The sequence below is a fragment of the Taeniopygia guttata genome, chromosome 3 (genome assembly GCF_048771995.1).
Source record: "Taeniopygia guttata chromosome 3, bTaeGut7.mat, whole genome shotgun sequence".
NCBI lineage: Eukaryota > Metazoa > Chordata > Aves > Passeriformes > Estrildidae > Taeniopygia > Taeniopygia guttata.
Window position 1 is genome coordinate 53385962 of NC_133027.1, and position 23037 is coordinate 53408998.

The following is a 23037-nucleotide window of genomic DNA, read 5'->3' on the forward strand; positions in this document are numbered from 1 at the left end:
CAGATGGCAATTTCAAAAAAGAAATCCCAAATAAGCTGGTTACCGCAGAGTAGTTATGATTTATAAGCTGGAGATGGCGCTCTCTGCCCACAGATTTCTGCTTCAACCGCATTTGCTGCTACCCAATGCCAGACTGAAATTGTGCTTCCATTCCTTTAAGAAATAGCGCTAGGTGAGAGGAGTTGCTGTGCACACTTGGTGCAGTAACGTGAAAATCACCTCCCTAAATGCCAGGTGGCTGGGAGCAGACCCGGTAATTACTCCTAAGGTGGTTTATATAACATAGCACCAATGATAACACGCTGGATTCTGAAAACCCTTATGTGTTCTGCCAACATGGGCACAGTAAAACTTGTCTTGGCAAAATATCTTCAGGAAAAGTAATTAATTGATGGGAATCATTCATTACCCTCTGACAGGAAAAGAAAAAAAAAAAGAAAAGAAAATATTGTGTGGTTCAGAGGAGAGAGAAAAATGGTTGTGTATCACAGACTCATCAGGAAGAAATAGCAGCCTTGATGCCCTTCCCAATAACAAAACGATTGATGAGCACCTGCCAGACACTGTAAATGGTCATTTTAGCTCTCCAGACTGTGATATCTTCCTTTGTCTGAGGCAATCTTAGCAAGTATAAAGAGTTAACTAGTGAAAATCTGTTGCAAGAATTCTTCAGTAAGGGTACAGAAGTGCAGACCTCTAGGGTGAGAGTACATGTGTGCCATGTGGCTCCCTTCACTCTGCCATGCACCGCACAATGCTGGACTGTGTGTCTTGTCCCCAGGGACCCTCACTCTCCCCTGTGTGGGCTGTCAAAGCTGGTGAGAGGCACCTGGGAGAGGTACAGTGCACTGATATCTGTGCCAAGGGCTGGACATGTCCTGCTGAGACTTCATAGAATCACAGAATGGTTTGGGTTGGAAAAGGCCTTAAAGATCATCTAGTTCCACCCCACTGCCATGGGTGGGGACTCAGGACTCCTTCCATTTTAGCAGTTTTCTCAAAGCCCCATCCAACCTGGCCTGGAACACTTGCAGGGATGGGACATCCCCAGCTTCTCTGGGCAACCTGTTCCAGTGTCTCACCACACTCACAGGAGAGCATTTCTTCCTAATAGCTAATCTAAACATAGTCTCTTTCAGTTTCAAGCCTTTCCATCTTGCCCTGTCACTACGTGTCCTTGTAGAACATCCCTCTCCGTATCAGAAGACTGAGGAGAATGTACACTTATGGTGGCATTCCAGAAGTCAGCAATAACTGTCCAGTGTAGCTAACCAGTGGCATCACTACCTGAAAGAAAAATGTTCTTGCTGCTGTTGCATAACATCATGAGCTTTCTGTGATTCACAAGAGATTTTATATCAGAACCTGTAGGATTAGCCTATCTAAACCTTCAAAATGAAAAAAAGTTGTTTTATCTTATATGTGTAATGGATCTGCAGGGCCAAGAGTAGAACTTTAGACTAGCGCATTTTGGGGGGAAAAAAGGTAAATTTCAGAGCAAATCAGTCTTACATGAGCAGAACATTTCTAATGTAAAAAGGCAGCTGAATTAGAGGATTAGGTCACACTGCCTGATTAACATCATTTGATCTTTTGCTATTGAAAAGCCACTGGTCTTCTCAGAGAATGGAAGCATTCAAACTTTAAATGACACCACAAGCCTGGCTTAGAAAAAAAACCTGCTAAACTGAAAACAACTTGTCTTGCTTCAGTAATTGTTGGTTTGTCTCTGCTGTAGGGGGATGCATCCAAATCAGGATTTAGAAATCCCTCACATTTTGCTATAACAAAGAAGGACTGGAAAACTGAATGAGGCCATCTTAGGCATTATGTGGGAGAGGCTCACAGCATGTGAATCTTGCCTTGCTTTGCCATATCATATTTATTTCTTATTTAAAGGTGGGAGACAGATATTCAAATATCTGTTTGATGTTTGTTTTCTTTATTACATCTTCCCTGTTGGTTTTTACCTTTTTAATTGTGCTGGGGTAGCAGGTAAAAAAAACCCAAAAACAACAACAAAAAAAACCCCACAAAAAACCACAAAAAAAAAACCCAAACAAACAAAAAACAAAAGAAGCTAGCTCACTTTGGCCCACAGAGACCACTTAGAATCTGAGAGGTACCTGCTGATGACATGTGATAAGAGAGCAGGAGAGAGAGTTCTGGTTACAATTTTTATTGTTTTTAAAACAGAATTTCTTTTAACTTCTTTTAACTAAGGAACATGTTTAAACCGAGAAGCTTTCCTTAAAATTATACCTCTTTCTTGTGAGCCTCAGTAAAATTGTAACAGATCAGCCTAGGTCTTCTAAATTTTTCTGAGTTAAGGCAAGAATGAGGGAACCATTCTGTGATATAATTAAGCCTTTTGCCACTGGAAACACCAAGAACAAGAATAGATCCAATGTAAAAAAAAAATCCTCTGGCTACCTCTCGTATCTTTTCTGTTAAAAAGCTTATACTGTTTTCACTTAATTGTTCTTAAGTGAGTTTTGAAGGAATTTTAACAATCACCTGCCACTGTCAGTGCTTAGTAAACAGCAAGCAGACAGAAATCAAAGAATTTATTTCCTGTCTCTAATGATCTGATGATCAGTTTGCTCAAAGGATTTTTTTGTGCTTTTTGTAAAGTACTAACCGGGATTCACAAGCAGTGTATTTTTATTATTTTAAAAAATGCTCATTTAATCATAATCATATTATTTTCCATCCTAATGTTATTTCAGTTCCTAGAGATGGAGAAAAGCAGTATTTTAGGATACATAAAAGCTGTGAATATTCTTGTTATTCCTCCAGTCATGCTTTTAAGCATTGCACATTCATATAATGAGCACACAGATCCTGCTCAGACTCTTGCTTTTCAGCCATCTCCCAAATGTCAGCCAAGTCAGACCCTGCTGAGCTTCCAAAATCAGATGTGATCAGACATGTAACAATGTAAAGAAAAATAAACCCTGAAAGGCACTCTGAATTATAATGTACATTTTTTTTCCCTGACATGCAAGAAAGAACAAAATGGAAGTTTTATCACAAGTCTGCTTCCTTTTGAGTGCCCCCACCCTCCCTTATTACTGTGAGCAATGTTTTCTCAAAATAAAGGCACACTGATTTGTTTGTTATTTTAGGCTCTGAGAAGCAGGTCAGACTGGAACCCTGTCCAAATATATGCCTCTAGTCCCATTAAGGACCTATGAAAGTACTTATCTCCGTCTGCTGCACACCAGTGCATTGTCTTCCAGAGAGAGCTCCTGACACTGCCCAGCTCTGTCCATCACTTTATGGCGGGGCGTGCTATTGCAGCCCGGCACAACCTGAAGCTGCTGCACTTCTGTTGGTTCTCACACTGGGATAGATGCCCGTAATCAGCTGCCTTAGCTTCCTGCCGCCTTCTTACACTGCTCAGCTATTATTTTGACCTCTGCTGACAGGGCTTTGGAGCCTCCCTTCCCCTCTGTCACTCTGCCTGGCAGCCGCAGCTGAGCAGCCTGATTTGTGCCCTGCACAAAGAGTTGGGGTTAGAATTAAGGGTTAGGGTTGTGGTTTAGGGTTTGGATTAGAGTCAGGGTTAAGGTTAGGGTTGGGGTTTAGGTTTAGTGTTAGGGTTCGGGGGAGCAGAGGAAAAGCCCTGAGGCCACAGAGCTTCGCTGCATGGGTTTCAAGGGGTCTTCTAAGGGCAGAGTTGCTGGCCACTGATGGGGGTGCTACTGCCTCATCTCTCATGCGACCAATACTGCTGCTACACTAATAAAAAAACTCTGCTTTTCTCTTTTCATCCAAATATTTGAGCCCTTCACACATTGCTGAACAAAACACACCAGCCTTAGGCATGCTCTTTCTGATCCAAGGGAGCCTTTTGCATGGGCCTCTGCTTTCTAACCTGTGATTGACTTTAATTATCCATTATTTTGCCTTCCTCCCTGTGAGCCTCTTGCTGAATGCATTGTGCCACCCAGCATATTAGTCAATCATCAGAGCTTACAGAGCTCTGTACTTCACATCTTGGCTTCGGTGTCATTCATGTGCACTGAGTGGAGACAGCAACCACTTTTAAGAAGCTGGGTAGATTTAAGCATGCTTGGGCCTGTCTTTCCCTGTAGTAAATAGCTTCGCTGACATTTAACTGCACATGGCTTGATGTTAGGTCAAACAAAAATGTCACACTATAATCACTTTTTAAATAGCTGTTTCCGGCTCAGTTAGTACTGTATAGTTCCAGAAGAGAAAGCACTTACAAGCTGACAGGCAGAAAGGGGAACCGTCTGTATAGGATGTTTGCCTAATCCCATCCCTGCCCTTGCCTGTCAGGCTTGGAGGCTTTGTTTGTATATAAAAAAAAATTGTGTATACAATTTAATGCCACTGTACTTTTCAGCTGGGCAGACTTTAAAGAAAACTCAAAAATAAGTTCTGGTGAGAACTCACAGGTTTGATGTACCTGTGAGGGGATTGGGTGGCCCAGGGGGCACCTAGCTGTCAGCAGTTTTGGGCCTGATACTGTGTAGTGAGGCACTATGCTGCTGAGATTCCATTGCTGCGAGAAGGCATGTATGTAAAATCCTAATAATCTCTGACAGCAGAAAATGTGAGGGTTTTCATATTCCCTGATACCACTCCTTAAATTTGTTTCTGTGTCTGAGCCAGCCTGTGGAGGACATGGACCATGGAGAAGTCCTGCCAATCCATGCTTCTTCTGTCATATGCCTCAGTTTGTGTATTACAGTCTCCATCTAGAATCACAGAATGATTTGGGTTGGAAAAGACTTTGATATGGTTTCACTGAGACTCTGGCATCCTGCCCTACCCTAAGGAGGAACTGGAATCCCCATGGGGCACAGCAATGGCTTGCCAGAGAGCACAGCAGTATTCCTCATGTCCCCCATTAGCACAGACAGCTCTGGTCAGAGCACCCTGTGATGAGGCTGAAGTGTTTATGTCTTTACCCTCCACCCCAAAAATGGCTGAAGGAAATACTTGCATCCCACCATTCAGACCCACTGTTCCAAAATCATCTACATGTGCAATGCTGCCCACCTGCAGTTTTATCTTTGCCCCACAAGCTCTCCTGGGAATTATCACCAGTTTCTTTTGTGGCAAGGGACAGCTGTAATCAGAAGGTGGATTGGTGGATTGTGAAGCACTTGCAGAAGGCAACACATAAGAGATGTACAAAGACGAATAAGAGTGCATGATCTTTTGGAAGAACAGAAACTCATGAGGGAATGAAGCAGTTTGTCAGCAGCAGTTTAGCAGGAAGGAGGAAGTCAGTCTTTCTTTGCTTCCACTGTAGCCTTTTTAATCTAATTTGATCTCTGGCTCTACTATTTCTAGAGTGGCAGTCTGAGAAGGTGCTATAGATGTGGCTAGATGTCACCATGAGAACTGAGCGCAAGCCTTGAACACCCCTAGCTGTGGCTTCACAGAGGATGCTGACCCCTGCTTGTAGGTCTGTTGTAAGTCATTTCCTTTCCTGATTAGGTCAGAACAGTGGCACCAACCTGAGTGTGTCAACATAGGGATTTCCTGCTATGTTGATTTTCCTCTCTCCCCAAACAAGCTGTATGCTGTACTTTTTAAATTAAAAAGCAAATTTATTCCTGTAGGACATCTATTTCCTAGCTGCATTTAGACAGTGGGCAGTAAATCTTAAACACATTCCTCATTTCACATTATAGTTACAGCAGCTGGTTGCTACTGTCTGATCCCATGATAATGAACATGATAGAACAACGAATCTCTTCCACATTCAGGCTGTGGAAGGTAAGCTTTTATCAAATACAGTTGCAAACTATGGGGTACTATGAAGGGAGTGTTGGGTAAAATACTACAGACTCCAAGAGGTAGGAAAAGTTAACTTTTCTTTACAACCATACAATATTCCTTAACCCAGATGTGACTTTTGTCACACCTCAAATTTGTATCAGCAGCCCTTTTTCTTATAGGCACAATGTGCTGGGAATGACTGTGCCTTTGCTCAACCGCCAGTGTGAGGGTGACTGGTTTCCATGGCATGCAAGCTGTGGGGAGTCACTCTGGGGCTTTTGGAGAGTTCTTTCTGGCCAGGAGATGGGCAAGGAAGAATCAGAGTGATGGAATATATACAGTGCACAGTAATTTTAGTAGGAATGATGACATATTCGAAGTCTAGCCACTTGTCCCTGTTTAACACTCTTTGCCAGTACAAAGAATGAAATGGAACTAGAGGAGCCAGGAGTGAGTGAGCATTCCTGAGAAAGTACAAGTAATGGCATGCACTGAAAAACAAATACTGTGATTTGGGATCTTACACAGATTCACTAGCCAGGGAAAAGGAAAGGCCCCGCTGATGATTGGGATAGAAACTTTCTAAATATGAGTTTACATCCTTGGGTTGTTGAGTTCTTCCTCGTAAAACACACAGAGCAGAGTAGGGGTGAGCAATGGTAATTTTGTTATCAGTTACATGTGAGATCATGTGTGTCGTGATAAACCATCAATTAAATGCAATGTTTAAAGATGTAAGCTACCACCTTTTGTTTTGTCTACTCATCATCAATAAAAATAATTTTTAATAATAATAATAATAATAATAATAATAATAATAATAATAATAATAATAATAATAATAATAATAACAACTTAGAGAATAGGGCAGAGAATATTTTTTAGTCTTACAACATTTAAAATACATTCAGGCATTCAGCTGAAAGACATCTCCTAGGAAATCAAAATTTAATAAGTAAATATTATATAAACATTCGCAATTATCTCTTTGAGGTTTTTTTCCCTTGTTAAAAATACTTAGCTTCCTTTTTTATTGTACATCACATTCACAGTTTGCAGTTGTAAGTGATTAGTAGCACATTCTTGCAACATCACAAATCATTCTTTTTAGTGAAGATCACAGAATGACAGAATGGTTGAGGCTGGAAGGGACCTCTGCAGATCATCTGGTCCAACTGCCCTGCCCAAGCTGGGTCAGCGAGGACAGGTGATCCGGGACCATGTCCATACCACTTCTGACTGTCTCCAAGGATGAAGACTCTACAACCTCTATTGGTCATCTTCAGATGACAAAATATTATCCTTTTGTGCCAGCCTAAAAAGGAGAGGAACTTCCCATCAGCAGCTGTTTAAGTGAAAAGAAAAGGACACACTAACATGAGAATTAAAAAGATGTTAACATTTCCAGGTTTTCCTTTGCTGACTCCACAATCTTTAGTTATATGAAAAATTTACACAAGGATTTTATTAAGTGACTCTTTACCCACAACTTTAGTGTTTCTTTGAAAATGGATCATAAATCCCCAAAGATTTTTGAAGCTAGAACGTGCAGCCATATGCCTTCAAAGTTCCCATGGATTTTTCAGTATTACAAATCATCTTCTGAGGTACCACAGCTTTTCATATCCTTTGTTTTTCATATGGGAAATCTAATACAGCAATATTAACCTGAATTTCTTTTTGCAGAAAAATAGTGATTTTAACTTACCTACCTTTTAAATCATGTTTCTTTAGATTAGTCAACTATTTAGAGCATTTCTTTTTTGTTTTGTTTTGGTTGGTTGATTTGTTTTGTTTTTCTGAGTGTTTTTTTGGTTTGTTTTTGTTTTTGGAGAAAGACTTCTTTTGGACACTTGATTTTGAATATATTTTATGTTTTAATGCAAATTTTTCATCAGTTTGTGGGTTGTGTGGACATATCTGAACAGAAGACTCACTTTTTTATGAAGTGGGTATCTCAGTTTGGCTTTCTGGCCAAGTGCATTGACAGACACCATCCGTACACGCCTTCCCAGGTGGAGTAGTGTATCTGCTCTGTGAGAATTGAGTATTTTGGTTTTTATTGTTTTGCCAAGAGTAAAATGACTGAATGTTTTCACAAGCAGAGGAGTGAGATACCTGCCAGAGGGCTCTCAGAGTGTGAGAGTAGCACAGCACACATACAAAGACTGAATAAAGCATTTCAAGACTGCTGGAAGTTGCACCCCTGTGCAAGGCACCCTGACAAACTGCTGTGCAAAAGTGTTCCAGGGCACTGACAGGTCAGTGCAGCGACATTAGGAGGATGACAGCCATGCTGGAATGATGATTCCACAAGAAAAATACTCCCTGCTTTTTGACTGTTCAGTGTGTCATTCAAATTAATGACACAAAAAAAGTGCATTATGAAATTGTTGAGGCAAAATTTGTGATTGTCTTGGATAAGGTATCTGGCTGAACTTTGTAAGCTGGTAAACCTGTAAACTGAGCAATTCACTATTTGCAACAAAAGCTACCCCAATAAAACATTTGTCTGATGGCTTCTTTGGATTATTTTTCTTTTGTTGTTTGGTTTTGTTTTGTTTTGGTTTGGTTTTTTGTTAAAATGTTTGATTTTTACAGAGTGGAGCTTGTCAGTAAGATTCTGGGTCTCTCAAAGTTCTGTATTTTCTTTTTCTGTATGAGCATTTCAATAAAACCAAATATGACAACTTAAAGACATGCAGATGGCTTTTGAGCTGGATAGAACTGGTTGTCTAAACTAACTGGTAGAAAGGGGAGTCTTGCACTTGGTTGACTGAAATTTGGCTCTGTTAATTTATTAATGACTTTTTCCTCAGCGTTTGTTCATATCTTAAAGGTTTTTATCTTTCCTGATATGGATCATGATTCTACTAATGGTAAGCATTTTTTTTTTTTTTTGAAAGGATAGGTATAAATCCCCCTCAAATACCCAATTTCATAAATATATATATATATATATATATATATATATATATATATATTTATACTGGAATGTGTCAATTATTCATCACTGTTACTTGACTTTCTCTGGTGGACATTTTAAAAATAATAAGAATGTGCAGAAAGGTGAAAGAGAAATTCTTCCTTTCTCACAAAGCCACAAAACTTATTTTCCATGATTGAAAAGTTGTTTGATTTCTTTTTTATTTCTGTTTTTTCTTCAATTCTTTTTCTTTTCAATTTTGTTTTTTCAATTTCCCGTTCCCTCATAACTTAGCTCCTGGCAGCTATGCTACAAGGTTAAGTAGTCTACGTAGATATTAATCTGAAATAAAAAAATGTTTTGCTCAACAAAAGCTGCAAGGCTCCGTTTGTTGGCAGAGGAAAAAGCGTTGGTCTCGCCCTTCCCTGTTCTTGCTAAGGAATGTTTTAATGTCCAAATTAGAAGACTAAAGTACTATCAAGTAATAATATTTCAGGTAATTGAATTTGGGATTTGTGAGGTTTTTTGTGGTCATTGCTTGGTAATTAAGGGCTGGTCTTAGATTTTAACTTCTCATTTTTGAAATATGAGCTCCTTTCTTTTAGACAGATTAATCGGACATTTTGTGGCTGATGGCCAAGATGCTCAATTACAGATTTAGATATAAAGTTACAGCTCCATTTCGTGCAACTTTTTGCTTTGAATTTGTGACTTACCACACGCACATTAAAAGGGAAGACCAACAGTGAGCAGCTGCCACACGATCCCCTGTTTCACTTGCGAGCGGCGAAGTGCTCGCACGGCACTGTGCATCATCCCTGCGGGAAGCCCATTCCTGAGCAGGGAGTCCTTGGACCCAGCAAAATGTTTTGTTCGCCTCTGAAAGCAGCTGTGAGCAACAGGCTGTACTGTACCAAATACAGTTTGTTGGCATTGGCTTGAACTTTATTCTGCTGGGTTTTTTTCCCCTCTTTTCTTTGAAACATTGCAGTAAACCTTTCTGTTGGCTTCTTGGCTGCAGAATACCTGGGGAAAAAAATAAAAAAAATGAGAACTTTTGTGACCTACAAAACATGGAAATGGGAGTTTTAATGAGTGGTTGGAAGTGGTGCCCCCAAAATCTTGTTTGCAGGTGTTTTTGGCCACCCAGCAGAGCACAGAAAATGCCAGTCATATTGTATGTGAGAAACACAGCTGAGAACCAGGCTGGACAACACTCTAAGCTTCTCTTAAACAGCTTTCTGGCCAAAAAATATTTTGCTAAAGAGGTCATGAGTATCTTTTAATGCTATATATTTTCATGACCTGAACTTTTCATAACAAGAAAATACAAATGTGTCACTTTTAAAATGCACTAATTGGAAATCATTTGCAAATAAGCAAACTTGTCAAAAATAGCCTACCAAAATAATTATGAAAAGCACTTTTATTTAGAGAATTATATTTACTGCTCCAGTATCAGATATTCTCAAAAACATGTTGTAAAAAATGATCCCATGCCAAAATCTTTGGGATTCTTCCAGTCCCACTGGAGTTGTATGAGTTTAATTCAGTGCTGTTCTATTATCATAATAAATGTATTTTTGACAAGTTAAATAAAATATTTAAATGTTTTATCCAAAGTATTTTGATAAATATGTATATTCTTTATCTAATGCATTTAATGTATTTTGCTTTCTTCATAGGATGCCTCTGTTTAAATTTCTTCCTCATTCAGTCCTTAAAACCTTTTTATGTTCAGGACAGGATGGACAATGCAAGCATGTGCTATCAATTGCTTGTTATACCGAGTGTGAGTACTGGGAAAAATACTTTTCTTCAAATCAACAGAGCAATCTAGACAAATCAGTCATTTGTTTTCATTTTTTATATTAAAATAGGAATACCAAGTCACAAACTATCATTCAAAATTTAAATAAATCTTTCTGAAAATATTTTTTCTTAATTTTAGTTACATTTTTTTTCCAAAATTCTTTTCAAATTTAACATAAATTCTTGCATTTTTTTCAACCTGCCTCTCCTTCTACTGACAGATAAACTACATAGATAAAAAAATGTACTTGTTCCAAAGGTACTACTTGAATATTGGATAAGTATCTGTTGCTTAAACAACAGCAATGGTTAAAATTACAATAAATTTATCTTCTAGTCCTATGAAAGAAAACATTATCTTTTTAAAGAATTATATATATATATGTTCTGCTGTTTGCTTTTGAATCACCCATGGCTGCTGCTTGATCACAAATTTGAATTATGGAGACAATCTTCCAGGCCCTGCTGGTAATTAATCACTGTAACTTGTGTGTGCCTTTGTGAATCCAGCAGTGTGGCTGCAGATAAACAACTAATTAGCACTTTTGTACAAGTGAAATGGATTTCCATTTACTGCTATCTCCCCCTCCCCCCTCTTCTCCACATGCATTTTTCTTAGGCATGAGGGATGCCTCATGGCTTACCAAACCAGATAGTCTTGTCTTTCTCCCTTTCTCTCTCCACCATTCAGCAAGGGTTTAATCCAAGCCAGCCTGCTGAGCTGCTGTGCCTGCCCTCACGCTGCTGGTGGGAGAAGCCTTTTGAAGGAAAGAATGAGCATTTTGGGTAAAACAAGAAAATGTAAAAAGCATTTGGGCAAGAACAGTGGTAGTAGTTTATAATCAGATGTAGCACTGCCAGAGAGCTGTACTGTGAAGAGGATCTAGAATTATCCCAGGTCCCTAGATTAGCTCAGGACTAAAGGGAAAAAAATGTGACCAGCAGTATTTAGTGTATATGGGCACAAACTAGGAAATACAGAGGAATCTGTAACACGGTGTATTACAAGCAGCATAGAGGTGCAAACTAGTCCTGTGACCTGCTTATCTGCAGAAAGCTGGGAATGGATCCAGGTACTTTGATCCTCTGAGAAAGGAGGGAATGCAGCATCATGTACAGCTAATTTGGTAGAGTTCAGCTAGAGTACATCTCCAGCCCTAACAGAGGCCAGATGGCATGACCCCATGCTGCGCTGTCCGCCTGCCCAAAGCACAGCACTTCCCTTTGGCAGACAACTGCCTTTCCATCATGTGGGATTTCTGTCTTCAGAGCTGCTTTAAGAAAAACAAAATGCCTTGCACTTCTTTTGCTCCAAAGAGGGACCCACCTCATGAGCACAGTAGTCCTCTGTTTCCACCAATGTATTTGGAAATCTTTACAGCATTCCACTAGAGCCAATGCAACTTTGATGCTTTATTTCTCAGAGGCAGACCAAGTATGGAACATATTACCTTGCTGGGAAAAGTCTGCCTTGGATTATTGCTTTGGCACTTTCCAAGTGGCCTTCTCATTCTGTATCCCAAAGTGTCTCATAAGGTAATAAATTGCATTACCCACAACCAGTATGACCTCAGTAAGATCAACCTATGGCCAAGAATAGCTCCATGTTGCTGTCAGTTAATTAGTGGTGGTATTCATTAACTGAGGAAGTGAGAGCCAGGAAGCAACCCTTTACTCTTTGTGGCCAGTGTCACAGCATGGGACAATAGCCATCTAACCAGCCACCATCAGCTGGCTGAAGGGAGGTTAGATATTAACAAGGAGTTTGTTCCTCTGGCCCATGGGAGAGACATGGCACAAACAGAGTCACCCTTGCATGCACACCCCATCCATGTTCACATTTGGGGTTGTCATTCCACCTTCCTGCAAGCAAGGCCTGAGCTGCCATTGCCTTAAACTGTGCACTGCTCTGACCTTAAACCTTAACCCTGTGTAATCTGATGGGGCTGGCTTCCCAATCCTGCCGACTGGTGCCCTCTAAATTCAGGTTAAAACTTGTTCCTCTGATGCACAGAGACTGGTGTATCTGATCATGCACAGCACACTTATATAGAATTAGGGGAACACAGTTAGGTTGCTTCCTGCTTCTCTTTAGCCATCCAGGGTACCTTTCTGGGAATAAGGATCAAAGAGTCCATATTTGGACATGGAGTGAAAAAGGCATCTCTGCTTCTGCACCCTGGTGTGGTTAGTGCCCAACTTTGATTCTTGCAAGCCCAAGTGCTAAATTGAGGCACAAGCCCATGGAGAGCTGGAGGAGCAGAACACAGCTCCTTGTGCTCCAGAGGGAAAGATCGAAACTGCCCTGCAAGCTGGAAATGCTGGTGTGGATGCTGCTGGCAGCATGCAGAGAGGCTGATGCCGCTCACAGTCGCCCCGACAAGGGCACAAACAGTGCCCAGCCCTGCCCGTCTCACTGAAGGCATCCTTCCCCTGCAAACAGAGCTGGAGGTGAGGCATTAGGGGGATTTTGATCCACATGAAAGGCAGGCAGAGAGCACTGCAGGAATGTGTATGAGCCTGAATGCATCTGTAGTCTCAAGATCTCACAGCTATATGATGGGCTTCTCCCTGAATGTTGGCATTCTTGGTCTTTCTGCTCCTTCACAGACACCTCTCTGACAGCCTACAGAGCTCTTTGGTATCACTCCTTATTCCATTCAGAGTTCATCCACCTCTCTTAACCCCCTTTACTCTGTCAGCAACCTTCCTCACCCTCCCACAGACAACAGACATCTAGTTCCCCCTTAGAACTTTTTTTTTTTTAACATATGAAAAATTCCTGCTTGTTTTTCCCTCTCCTCCTCTGCTCTGCTCCACACCACATATTCTGGAAGTCACCTTCAGACCACACTGGAGTGTTACCTCTATTGCCCAGGGCTAGGATCATGTTACAGCTTTCCTCTTCTCACTAAAGATGTGTGCTCTGATTTGAACTTCACCAAAGTTCAGGGATGTTTGGAATCTGGACTTCTGGCTTGAACCCCTCTCAGTGCCTCGTGTCAGCATCTAGGAGTTGACAGAAGTTGTTTGCAGCTGAGGCAGCCAGATCTACAAGATGCAAATGACCAGGAATAAAAGAAAGAAACTCTAGCCCTCTAATTGAAGCTGGCCCCATGAGGAATTGCCTGTCCCCCGGAAACATACCAACATATCTTTCTTCTCACACAAGCCACAGGTCAGGCAGTGCTCACCTGGCTACTGGATATCTCAACAAGCAAGGAGATTCCACGAGTCTAGGGTCACACATCCTGGCCTGGATGCTACACACCTTCATATTCTTGCTTTCCTTTTAAGGGATTGGGCTAGGAGGAGTGATGGGAAAGATCTTTGCAGATGGATAATTCCATTTGGCACACGGCTGTTTTCCCTTTGCAATGGCTTTAGGGGAGAAGAGGCAATGGACAGAACAAGTGGGTTTCTTGCTTTTTATTTATTTTACTAGAGGAGGCTTGGCCAGCTTAGCTTTGACTCTATAACAGACTCGATGTGCAAAGGATGGTGGGGAGAAGATGAGACTTGTTTCAAAGCCCTTTTCAAAGTGTATTTCTCTGCTGGCGCCTCATCTCAGCAGCGTGGCACCCATGGGGTTATGCCTGCTGCTGCTGGGGGATGTGAGGGAGGCATTCCAAGCCTGTGCTCTCCACATGCTCTCAGCTTGCCCCTCAGGGAGGGGATCTTACAGCACCTGCCAGGTGTCTGTGCAAGCCCAGGGGACCCTGCCCAGTGTCAAAACAAGCAGGGATGTCATTTTCTCTTCTTCTGCCTACAGGAACCGAAAATTTCCTTCCTGCCCTTTCCTCCTGGCAGAAAATAGGCAGTTGAGAGACAGGCCAGAGAGGCCAGAGTGGATAGTGGCCCACATACTCCCGGGATAGGAGGGAGCTGTTGCAGCCCAGGCTATTTTTAACCTGTTTTTGTTGCTCACTGGCAGTCGCGTCTCTCATTGCTTTCTTCCTTCTCTGTGTCTCTGTGTGTCTTTGCAGATCCTTCCTGCTACTCTGAGATGCGTGAACTATATATGGCCTGGGAAATCAGCAGCAGGCAGTATTTTTAAACCAGGCCTCCGCTTTGCAGGCTGCTGTGACGCAGTTCATCCGACTTTGCGAGTTTCTCATGGGAATGCAGGGTGCCCGGCAGCAGCCCGCGATACTTGGCTGTTGAGTTTTTGGCCTGCACAATGCAACCCTCAGGGCCCAGGCTAACATCTCAAGACTTGGGAAGCAGCAGACCTTGTGTGTGTGCAGGGGAGGGTTTGAGCCTGGCTGTCATCACAGTGGATGTCAGCTGCAGATCTCCGAAGTGAGGTGACTTTTCCAGCTGACCAGGTGCTGCTGCTGAATCTGGGTGCTGGGCACAGGGATGGCCTCCCTAGGTACCTGCCGTCCTGCAGAACGTCTCTCTTCAAAATCTCTGTTCCTGCCCTCTGTAGAAATGGATTCTGCAATATTTGGAACAGGTTTACAGTGAAGAAACCCTGGAAAATAGCCATCCAGTCTAGAAAAGACTGAATAAAAATACACGAAGAAATATTTGGGAGCAAATAATTTCATCTGTTTTCACATTCCAAATAAACCTTTGATCTTTCCTCTTTTTCCAGAGCTAAAATTCTGAGTGAAAAGGTGCTGCTGAGGACAAAAAGTTTCTTCTAATTTTAATTTCTGTTTTATATTCTCATTGCTACTTTTAATTTCTGTTTTATATTCAACAGAGGAAAAATAAAAGGTCAATTTGAGACTCTTTGCTGGAAACATTCTGTCCAAAAGCACTCTTTGAGCATTTTCACCCTGAGAAAAGACAGGGTGAGCCACTTTTATTGTCTACAGCCTGAACCTCCATTTTTCTCATGGTGCTAGCCTTTTACTAAAATTCTTGAAGAAAATAAAAAACATGTTTTAGTCACTCCGAATCTTGTAAATTAAAGAGTCTCTTAATCAAATTTTCTTCTGTGAGAAAATGGTTTGTTTCTTCTTATTTTAATATTTATGATGCATATAAGTTTAAATTAAATAACCACTATCTGAAGATTCTCTCATATGACTCTACTACTGTTGTAGAATGAATCATGGAATCATAGAACTGTATAGGTTGTAAAAGACCTCAAAGATCATTGAGGCCAAACCCTAACCCAGCACTGCCAAGTCCTCCACTAAATCATGTCCTTAAGTGCCATATCTGCACGTTTTATAAACTACTCCTGGGATGGTGACTCCAGCAGTTCCCCAAGCAGCCTGTTCCGCTGCTTGACAACTCCTTTGATGGAGACATTTCTTCAAATATCCAATAGAAACTTCCCCTGGTGCAACTTGAGGCTATTTCTAGTTATATTGCTCATTACTTGGGAGAAGAGGCCGACCCCCACCTGGCTACAGCCTCTTTCAGGCAGCCGTAGTGAGCAATAAGGTCTCCCTGACTCTCCTTTTCTCCAGACTAAACAACTCCAGCTCCCTCAGCTGCTCCTCACTTGTGCTCCAGACCCTTCACCAGCTCCATTGCCCTTCTCTGGGCTTACTTCAGTGCCTCAATGTCTCTCTAGCAACAAAGTGTTGAAAATTGAACACAGTATTCAAGGTGTGGCCTTGCCAGAACTGAGGAACATGAGGATGGTCATGGCCCTGGTCCTTCTGGACAAAGGATTTCTGATACAAGCCAACCTTTCTTGCATCAGGTAACTGGGCCACTTTGTCATAGAAGGAGATGAGGTTGGTCAAGCAGGACCTGACTTTTACAAATCCACACTGGCTGGGCTTGATCCCCTGGCTGGCCTGCACACGCCACAGGAATGCACTGAATCTGATCTGCTCCATGAGCTTCCCTGGCACTCAGTTCAGGCTGAGAGACCTGTAGTTCCCAGATCTTCCATCTGACCCTTCTTAGGGATGGGCATAATTGATGTACTTGCCTGCAAACATGTAATATATCTGCAAATATATTTGTGTTCCTATATAAATACATACTTTTATCTACTGTTGTTTGTATTCTTTTTCTTCAGTAAGAATCCCAACTCTAGCAGTGAAGTTATGTCTTTGAGATGCAGTTAATTTTTATAGATTTTGCTGTGTTTTGGACCACACCCATCTATTTTTTTTAAAGTGCTTGACTCTAGAATCATGAAAATACCTGTAGTTTGTGAATATGATTACTCTTTCAGACTTTAAGGTTTTACACAGTTTAGGGAATGCTGATCAGTGTTTATATAGTAATAATTTGTCCTTTATACCACTCCATTCAATTTACTTTAACTGCTAATGAGGCACATTATTTCAATTTCACAAAAAGTGACTGATTGCAGATATTATCAGAAAACCATGGGGGTTTGTACCATGACACTAGGGAGTATTATGGAGAAGACTAATTTCTCAGGCCCAACTGGACCAGTGTAGGGAAGTCTCTGTGCCCAGGAAACTGTTTTTCATGCATGGTTACTTCTTGGATTTATATTTAGGTAAAATAACACCAAGGATGTGAGTTTAGCAGTATTAAAAGAAAGCATGAGATATGTTTATTACTAATAGGTAAGGCAAAGGAGACAGATAACTCCTCGTTACTCCACTGATGATAACCACCCCCAGTCATTTATTTAGGAATTATTTAGGAGCCCAGTGACATTAGTAAAGATGCACTACTATTTAGTAAAGAAAATCTGGGATAAAATTCTGACAACCTGGAATATTAGATTAGGTGTAGCAAGGACTTTATCTTGCTTGGTGAATTTAATTTTCCAAGTAGATATTTGCTCATGAAAGCAGGGTTTATCTCAACATGGTATCATATCAAAACTTGGCTTTAATTGTCTTCTTTCTATCAGAAAAGCTCTTACTTTAAGCACACACATTATTTCAGGATCAAAATGGTTTTATCATTCCAGACATGCTTTCCAAAATGTTCCCACGACATGAAGTGGTCAGTGGACTTTTAATTCTGCAGATACCAATTAGAATCCAAGGTCTAAGAGGAAGTTCATTTCTGGGCAGTGAGAGCACATTGTGGGTGGTCACAGACGCCACAAAGCCTATGACTTCAGCCACCTGAGAAATTAAATAATGAACCCTAACTGAGGAAGTTTGTGGGCATTACATCATTTACACATAAAAAGAAAAAATAGATTTATAGGGCACATGGGTGGCTGTGAGCCAGCAGCCACTCTAGAAGTCTCAGCTATATCAAACAGACTAATGCCTTTTAATACCATTCTTTGTAGAAAAGGATCCCACGAACCTACTCCTCCTCTGCTTTGGGTTTCTGTTTCTCAGTTGTTGCTACAGATTGACTGTGACTCTCAGATACGTTGCCTAAACTGCAGCTGTACAGGCTGTGCTTTGCACTGAAGGAATAGGACGTGTGCCAGGTGTTTTTCCAAACCAGTGTAGCCCTGGAAAGACGAACTGCTGCTGCAATTTTAATGGGGATTGGAAACCAATTTAAGGGGTTTCTAGAGACCTGATGTGTTTGAAAAATTTTATTGTGCTGGTACTGAATAATCAGAAGTGGAAATAGGAATGTTCTATTTCAGAAATTATTCTAAAGAGTTGCTAACAGTCTGAAAAACAATTATTTGAAAAGAAATTATTGCCTAATACAAAAGCTGGAGAACTAATAGCTTACAGTGGTAGCCAAGCACCAACACAGCTGCAGCCAGCAGTGTCAGAGGGCATAGCTCTGGTGGGCTCTGTTGGGAATGGGGAGAGGAGGTCCTAAGACTGGCTTCAAAGGAAGGAAGAACCACAGGAAGGATTGAATGACTTTGCAAAGAGAAGGGCAGTGAGGCTGATCAGCCATGGGAATAGCTGCTGGCAAAATGAGAAAGCACAGAGGAGGCAATGGTTGTTCCTTGGAGTCTGGGCCTCCATGTACATAAAGACAATGATAGGGTCTTTCTGAGTGTTATTGATCCCTGTTGCTTTAGGCTCTGCTACTCGTCCCTCACCCCAAAACACACCCAGAACCTCAGGGAGTGGGTTGGACTACAATAAGCTCATATCCCTGAAAAAGCACCCTCTGCACACTGACCCTGGGCAGGCTTGCTGAAAGCATCCCTGAGATTTCTTTAATTAAAACTTTGATTCGTGCTCAAGCAAGAAAAAACAAACATTGTCTGGTTCCAGTGTTCAGATTCCTCAATGGAAGCCAGATGTCACAGCTGGTTCCTACAACTGCTCTCAGTGTGGCAGCGTGACCTCCTGCCACACACCACACAAGGGCAGCAGGCAGAGACAAGCCCGATAGCTGCCCCAGTGTGTCTTGCTTTCATATTTAGTTTCAAAATATGTTTCCTGGACTTTATATGCTCACTCTTCTCTCTTTCTTTTCCCTTTTCTCCTTGTTCTTTGCTCCTACCTTGAGACTTGGCACACAGTGCACTATCTGAGTAGCACAATGAAGGAGAAAGAAGAAAAAGAAAGGAAGAAAGAGTATAGGCTTATGTCTCTTTGTTTCTAAGGCAACAGGTAGGAGCTGCAGAGCACTGACACTCCCCCAGCCAGGGCTGCTCAGTGCCCCATAGGGACTGGTGGGAGGCTGTCTGTCTGTCTGTCTGTCTGTCTGTCTGTCAGCACGGGCACTGGGGAAATGGTGTGAAACAAATAAGCCTCACTTGTGTTCCCGTGTCAGCCCTTCATGCGGGGCCACCGCTGTGGCTGCCCCATCCCTGGCTCCTCTTGCTGAGTGACTGGAGACCAATGAGCAGGCAGGCAGGTGAAAAACATGGTCTCAGGTGGCCTCAGATGACAGCTGAGACACGTTTAAAACAACAGGGCTAGAAATAAATGACTTCCTCCTCCCAGGGTTACAGCCAGGTCATACAGGAAGGAGGACAGGATTATCACTTCAGGAAAGAGAAGATGCATTTGGCAGTTAAAATTTTTACTGAAATAGATAAAAGAGAAGGTTTTTTCATCTGTTTTCTTTCCTTTGGTCTCTGGACTTCCTTCACCTGCCTCCATCCATCGTAAGCAGCCATCATGGGACAACACATGAAGCTGGGGTCACAGTCCAGAAAGGGCAGGAGGACACTCAGGTCAAAGTGAGTCAGAAATGAGCAATGCTGAATGCAGCTGAGCTGAGTGGGCACTGCTGAAAGCCATCCTGGAGACCCTCCAGAGCCTTGTGAGTGCAGTTAGGGGCATGGGCTAAAGCAGATAGCAGCTTGCGGAGGGGCTGGATTATAGCAGCCATTGGAGTAACATGGACAAAAAATCACTGTTGCAGTGGCTGGCACTAATGCTTTCCCTGCCTTTACACTGTGTAAGGGCTAGGAAACATTTTCAAATTGATTGGTTACTTTTAGCTAGGCTGCTGGGAAATACAGAAACATGGCAGACGAAGGTAGAAGTTGTGATCAAAATGTAACAGATGTGTCTGAGACAAGAGAAGATTTACCAGAGGCAGGCTATGAGAACTTGGCTCCTTCCATTCTTTTACTGGTGGGGGCACATGCTCCTGCACCATGTGATGTGGGCCCCAGTCCTACAGACTGAGGATGGCACTCTGGTCTGTCTCCTATCCTGATTTTGTCAGAATGTTTTTGAAGGAATTTAACTTATTTGGAAAGGTTTCACTGAGATAACCTGTCTCCATTTGCTCAAAAATATCAAGCATTCAAGTTTGCATTGTCTTCAAAACTAAGAAGACTTGCAGAAAGCTCTGCAGAATTTATTTCTGAGGTTTTCTTAAATATCAAGCACTGACCTGTCTTTCTAGCTGTTGCACTAAATTTCAGAAAAAGCCCAGCTCAGTATCCATTCTGGATACTTTATAACAATAAACTTAATTTAATCTGACTTCAGTTAATGTCAGCTGAACCACTGGTGCCTAAAACAACCATATGTTGTTTGTAGGATCTACGGAGAGTGCAGGAATAATATGACCAGCAGTAAATAATTACAGTTGCTGAATAATCTATGAAGAAATTATGCCAGAGTTCAAGATGCCAGTCTCTGTACTTTCAGAAGTGACCATAGGAGTTTCTCTGCAGGCAGGTGTGTTGCAAAGCTAAAATTGTTGTCAGAGAAATCCAGAGCAACCCTGTTAAAAAGAATGACAACACTTCTTTCCTAGATTATGATGATTAAATTTAAATATGGGGCTAATAAATCACTTCTTGCTCAGTCTAGCTGAGCCTTCTGTATGTAGTATTGACCTTTCCAGTCAGGATGAGCTGGGTATTGGCAATGGTCTGTGGGCTGTACATTGCCTATGTCTGTATCTGTGTGTGGCTATGGCTGTGTGTCTGGAGGGTGTGTGTGACTGCTGCAGGGGATGCTCTGTGAAAGAAGTGCCAATAGCAGCAAGAAGCAGAAATCGCCTCTCCCTGATGGTGGCAGAGATCCACCAGCATAGCTGCACATGCCTCCTGCTCTGAGAATTGTCTGGCATGTATATCATACCCAGTCTAGATTAATAAGATGGTTTTGCAGTTATATATATCCAAATAACCTCAAGTGAATAGACAAAACAAGCAGGATTTCTTACTACACCTACTTACCATTTGTGATTCCTGTAGGATGGTTAATAAGTTATTTTTGGAGCAGTAAAACTTTGCTTGCTTCCTTTGAAAATTTTTCTTGTCTTGGAAAAGTAATGCCTTCTATTTCTAAATTAACACTAAAAAGACATGCATAAAAAGGTGTTTTGAAGCCCACCAAGTTCCTGGATTTAAAAATTCCAAGCAAGTACACAATGTGACTTAATTTGAGCTCCAGGCAGGGCTTAGGAAGCATCTTGAAAAAGATCAGAGTCTAGAACTTCTTTTCATTGATATGTTAGCATAAAATATTTTGAGGTTTTTTGTAGTTGTTTCTTTTCTACATTTGGAAGTTAATGTGTCCCCAATCTGTTGGATCTCATCTTTATTTATATACAATTATTTTTTTTCTGTGCAATTTTTATGTTTTAGTGTGGCTCCTTTTGAAAGAAGGATAAAAGAGAAAATTGAATAATAAGTTAAAAAAAGTGTCATTCAGCTTGTCAGAGCTAAAGAACTTTTATTTTACTACAGGGAGCATTATTACCTCAAAAACGCTATTTTTCAGCTCTAAGCTTTTTTATATTCTTTATCTCTCTGTTTTTCACTTCCTATTACAGGATTTTTTTTCAAGATTTCCCATTCTATAAAAAAATCTGCATATTGCAGACATGAAACTGCCTACTAATGAAAAAAAATATGAAGATTAAATTTCTATGTACAAACATTTCTGGGACAGATGTGATGCGCAATTATAGCATCATAACAGTGGGGAGATGTGATGTTTCACATGGTAAGAGAAAACCATAACCGTGCTCTTTGCCCTGCAAAATGCACACTAATGACACATGAAGAACCCCTGTGATTACAACTTGCTCACAGTTCAGGCAAAGAGGAATTCAGATCTGTGCCATCCCACACTTGAGAGACTCCAGTGTGATCAGGGCAGCACAAAGTTTATATTTTCTATGGCAGGAGGTGGTGTGGTAACTGCCTGTATGACACCAAACTCTGGAAAATGATGAAGCATGTCCCAGCTGAAGTACTTGTCTAATCACATGGCAAGTCAAATGTCCATATGGAGCTGTCAGGCTTAGAAGATTTGGTGTTTGGCCGAATGCATAAATTAAAAATAACTTCTCCTGGCTCTCCTAACAGCATCAGGACTTATTCTATGAAAGGAAATATCATTTGTACATTACATATCCTTTCATTGCCCAAAAGTCCTGTATCCAGACATGCTGGTTCAAAATGCAGCTCCTTTTTCAAAAACAATGAGATACTGGAGAGCTGCTTATGCATTCAGTGTGCAAGCACCACTGCATTTAGGTCAGTGCCTTTACAACAATTGTAATGGAAAAACACTATTCCCCAAGGTTTGGGAAGAACAATTGCTTTCTAATTCCCCTGCAAAGGCAGTTGGAGTGAAAACCTGTCTGCTGGTCTTTCCACACCACCTAAGGTGCTCAAAATTCTGCAAGAGCAGCCCAGGAGAGGTTTGTAGCATCTCTGCTGCTTTGGGAGTTGGCATTAGGGTTAGTGATGAGGGCCTTTTGGCAATGCACAGCTTAAACACCATTACTGATAGTGCTACTGATAGTTGTGATTCTGTGGAGACCCTGTGGCCAGCATGAAGGTTACTCCCCTAGGAATGCTTCAGCTAGGGCAGGGAGCCCAGAGGACTAATTCTTTTTTTCCAAGGGAAGGCAGGGCCTCAGAGGCACAGTGCAGGCTATCATATGTAGAAGTCAACCCCAAGAACATTATTCCCCCGAAAACTGAGAGAACCTTCAAAGAAAATGAGTGCCTTTGACAGAGAACTCCCTGGCAAGTACCTGAACAAGCAGTTTGCTCCCACACCAGGCGCTGGCAGAAGGTCAGCCTCTTCCTCCTACCCCCTGCACATCCTGCTTTAGGAAAAATACTTGTAACCTTTAAACTCTTGTAAGAGTTTAAAAAAAAATCCAGATCCTGATTATCTGATACTGACATTATCTGATCCATTATCTTATACAGACACCAGAGAATTGTAACTATGACTACTGAAGCACCAGTATTTCCTTTATCCCCCTTT

At 41.5% G+C, this 23037-nt stretch overlaps 1 long non-coding RNA gene across 1 annotated transcript; it reads right to left on the reverse strand.

Annotated features, from left to right (window-relative positions):
* Window positions 1–6641: 6641 nt before the first annotated feature.
* On the reverse strand, window positions 6642–11429 carry LOC140683584 (uncharacterized). Its single transcript, XR_012054753.1, has 3 exons — window positions 11146–11429; window positions 9406–9715; window positions 6642–7108 (listed from the first exon to the last, which is right to left on the reverse strand). It is a non-coding gene; the product is annotated as an uncharacterized lncRNA (long non-coding RNA).
* Between the last annotated feature and the right edge of the window lie 11608 nt (window positions 11430–23037).